The following is a 4,665-nucleotide window of genomic DNA, read 5'->3' as shown; positions in this document are numbered from 1 at the left end:
AGAATTTATTACACAAAAGTCCTTGATACAATGTCTCTTTGTCATAATTTGAAAAGATACTAGAATTTGTATATGGTAAGACAATGATCTCCTTTGCTCGCAAACACACAAGTAAGGTCGGTTGCTTATCAGGAGCGACATTTTATAATGTCGACACTTTAGCTGAACGGGGATGCCCGGACGCTAGTGTGCCATCCTAGTGAATTGGTATCATGGGTGACTCCACATTAAATACTAGTTACCTTGTGCTATTGGTATATTTTGAGACCATGCTTAATGGGTGTATTTTATTGAGGTGTAACAATTAGTGCCATGCTTGACGATTGTATTGTGGTCAAAGTGAAACAAGTGGACTATACTAGACAACTACACACGGTCGGAGTGTAAGAAGTGGTTTATGCAATTGATGTGCCATGCTAATTTAAGTGTAACAAATGGTAACTCACGCCATGCTAGATGATGTGTATAATAATACTCTCATAGTAGTGAAATAAGTGGTGAGTGTATGTTGTGTTTATTCCTGTCAACATTTCATATTAGGATTAATTTTTGAGAAGGCAATTAGCTGGAGCAATTAATGTGTTTACATTTGTGAGATAGGTGATGAGCAGTGCATATGTCACACATGGAGGATCTTTTCTATATTATATCATCTTAGATTATTATTATTTCATTGACCACGTGCCAAATGATTGTACAAATTATTTATGCACACTCGTGCATAGCGTTTCTATATTAGAATAGTTATGGTTATTTACATTAGTGTGTGAACAAGCTCTAGTGCTTGAGATATTTTGTAAAAGTGGAAAAGAAAGACTTATTTTGTGCGCAAAACTATTATTAGCTACTTGGGCTGATATATTGAATACAATTCTCAAAATACTTATGTCGTGGAAGTGGAGTAACACGTATGAGGGGAAAAATTGTACCCAATAGTGTATTGATGGTGATGTCTACTCTATCTCTTGTGCTATGCTTCACTTTTGTCAATTTAATTCAAGGGTATGCTTTAATCCTTGATGTATATATAAGTTTTGATTGATTCTTCAAAAAGTACATGAGGTTCCATGACATTCGATGTTTTGTTATCAATGTAATTTTGAAAGTTGAGACCATTAGCTTGTTTTTTTAACTAACTTGAAATGTTTCAATATGAATTCTTAATCAATTATTAGTATAACTAAATTAAATCACCATATAAGATCACACTATTATCCTATTTTGGGTGTCAAAGACTTAACAACTAAAAAGAGATTCTAAGAAGAAAATTTAATCAAATTAATTCTTTTTTGTCATGCAAAATCTCTCTCATCTCTCAAATACTATGTAAGGTTTAGGAGAAATTTATAATAAGTCAAGGTCATTTTTGTCTTTCATGTAGGAACCTACTTTGTAAATTTGCAATCTATTGATTATAATGCTAGATGGACCTCTGCTTATGTTTATTTATTAATTATATTTAAGATTATTCATTTTAAAATTTTCTAAGCTTTTCCACATTCATGAAGACATGCTTTAGAAGAGAAACACTAAAATATTGCTCCTATTCTCAAGATACATTTTCTTTACAAAACCCCTAAAAAGACATATTTATGTCATGTCGAGCTACCAAACTAGTGTTAAAAATCATTTTTAAAAATAAATCCTTAGCCAAGATTCTCTTAGTAAGCTAGTAAACATTTATTTTTCTAGCATTATTGCATAGGTAGACACTAGTTGAGATGTTGAGACTTAATTACACCCATTGGGGTATTGGGACTTAATTCCATAGTAGTGAATTAGGAGATTAAAAGAAACATCTCTTTGAATTTTATTTTTGCAATTTTAGGAATTCCCTTGGTGTCATATGAGTGCTATTGAAAAAAATAATTTTTGAAACAAATTTGCAAACTCTTTTAACCTCTTTAATGAAATTGGAAACCCTTGTACATTTATAACATTACCTAAGTTGGATGAAATGTACAAAAACTCTTTAGGATGTGAAGACTTATGATCTCAAACATAGTCGTAGGTATATAATCCAAAGCATTGTCATGATAAGGGTTACAATCTCAGACATAGTCATGCTAAGTAAACTATGTTGAAATAAGAAATATTACAATTTAATCACATGATAAGTGATCAAAAGCTAGTAGGAATACATATTTTTTATAATCTGATTGAGAAAATAAAAGGTAAATACAAAACCATGGGCATAAGTTAAAACATTACATATCAAGATGGTAAAAAAACATCGTAAGGGACTATACTACTACATGGGTATATTACTCATGCGATATGGAGTACTTGTGGATCAAAACGTGTCCTAGCTATGGCTAGGACACGTTTCCTAGCTATGGAGTACTTGTGGATCAAAACGTGTCCTAGCTATGGCTAGAAGTGGCTTCACACGAGCCGTGACTGTGCCTGACTTCTCTGACATGTCCACACTGTTGCCAGTCATAAGCTTCCAATCAAAGCAATGTACAAGATTTGAAATTGTGAGCTCGACTATGGGCAAAGCTAAGGGCATGCCAGGGCAGCTACGTCATCCTGTTCCAAAAGGCAATAGCTCAAAGTGTTGCCCATGCACATCAACCATGGTACTACTCAAGAATCTATCAGGCATGAATGTGTGTGGATCCTGCCAAACATGTGGGTCCCTTCCTATCGCCCATACATTTACTAGCAATCGTGTATCTTTGGGTAAGGTAAACCCTCCCACTTTGCAAGCTTCTATTGACATGTGAGGTATCAAAAGGGGTAAGGGAGTGTGCAAACGTAGTGTTTCCTTCACCACAGCCTTCATGTATGGTAGGTTGTGTAAATCTGATTCCTCCACCAAGCGTTGAGTTCCCACCACCCTATCCACCTCAACACGAACCTTTTCGAGAGTTTGTGGATTCACCAAGAGCTCTGACATTGCCCAATCTATAGTAACCGATGATGTGTCGATACCACCGGCAAGAAGCTCCTATAATTTAACATAAGGTCAATTAAGTCCATTATGTATAGGTAATAGCATACCCAAAGTATGCATATGTAATAATCTACACACTCACTCTCTCTCTCTATCTCTCTCCTCTGTGTCTCTCTCTCACACACACACATATTCAATCTTCATTTAGCTATTTACATATTTTATCCCACATCCTATCTTCAAGGACAATTTAACATTCATCCTATCTAATATGAATCCCAACTACTTCCCAAGTCTCTGTAAAATCTAGAAGAGAGAGAGAGAGAGAGAGGTATTAACATCAGTAGAATGCAACACGAGGGCATATACGACCAACAGTTGGACTTGAACTCGGAAGAGAAGAGAGTTTGATACATTGGTTTTAATCAATTCCTTCCTTCCGGGCAGGCACTAGTGACTACATATAGATATAAGAGCCCCTCACATAGAGGGGCATTTGGATGCTAGAACTGGTGCCTAGTCAAGAAGTCGTTCCTCGAGCCGAGGATCGTCCCCATAGGCCTACCCAATAACTTTGTACAACAGGTGCCTCACTGGCATTTACAAGTCTTATGATCTTTTGAATAAATCCCCGAACATTATTAAGCTATGCCTAACGATTCGAAACAAACAATTACCAACAATACGGTTTTGATGTCGACACGTCGCAACCAGTTTGAGGACAACAAAATGTCAAGGAAGTCTTGTGGACCATTATCGGCAGCCTTCACGCTGCAGTTCTCACGTTCCTGCAGCAACCCCTCTAAGAGAATATCAGCGAGACGGTGCAGCTCGTCCATGCTGCGCTTCAACTTGCCATCTAGGAATCCTAGGCAAGGTATAACATCACCAATAACAGGCCTTTGGAACAAAACAGTAGCTTCATGGATGAGATCTTTCAAGCCTCTTCCCAACTCAGCGTTGGCGACGTCGGACAAGCTCTTCCTAACGAGGATGCGGCATATGATGTTCTCTATCATATTCTCCACACACTGTGTGAGATTCAAAGGGGATGCATGCCCGTGCTTTGCCAGCTGCTGCATGAGAAGCTTTATCTCTTGGCTTCTGATAGGCTCGAACTGGCGAACCCTAGTCGCAGTGAAGAGTTGCAGGCTGCAGAGCTTTCTCATTTCTCTCCAATGGGGGCCATATGGGCCCAAGGAGAGCGCCGTGTCCTGGCCATACTGCAAGCGCCGCGATATCTCAAAAGGCGGCCGGCTTGCAAAGGCTCTGTCGTGGGTGCGGAGAAACTCTTTGGCGAGCGATGAACTAGACACAACTACGGCATGCATGGAACCCAATTTAAGGTGGAAAAGAGGGCCATACTTGTCGGCAAGGCGGGCGAGTGAGCGGTGAGGAAGCTCTCCCGCCAAATGCAGGAGTTTCCAATGATGGGCAAAGGGAAGGGTCCCGGAGGAAGCTGCCCTCTGGAGACAACAGTACTAACACCATAGTATAGCAATAATACCACCACTATCACTACAATTGTCATGGCACTCGAGACCCATGTCTCTTCTTCCATCCTAGGAGTTTTTAACCTATGGCCTGCTTACACAGAGCTCGCAGTCTCTCTTCTGTTGTCGACTATAACTGTAAGCAATCTCAATTTATATGCATGGCCCGAGCCTCCTCAAATCTATCCGGAAACACATTCTTCCAATGGCTCCAACTCGGCCCATGTGCCTCCACGTCATTAAATCAATCCGTTCATCGTTAAGGCCATTTCG

The 4,665-nt window shown here is 39.1% G+C and overlaps 1 pseudogene; it reads right to left on the bottom strand.

The window, feature by feature from the left end:
• Window positions 1-2,329: 2,329 nt before the first annotated feature.
• On the bottom strand, window positions 2,330-4,460 carry LOC147606077 (cytochrome P450 71AU50 pseudogene; annotated as a pseudogene).
• Window positions 4,461-4,665: the final 205 nt, after the last annotated feature.

This window comes from Cibotium barometz, chromosome 58, assembly GCF_041138505.1.
Source record: "Cibotium barometz isolate CiBa-2024 chromosome 58, ASM4113850v1, whole genome shotgun sequence".
NCBI classification, from domain to species: domain Eukaryota; kingdom Viridiplantae; phylum Streptophyta; class Polypodiopsida; order Cyatheales; family Cibotiaceae; genus Cibotium; species Cibotium barometz.
The sequence above is the reverse complement of the archived record's forward strand: the minus strand, read 5'-3'. Positions and strand labels throughout refer to the sequence as shown.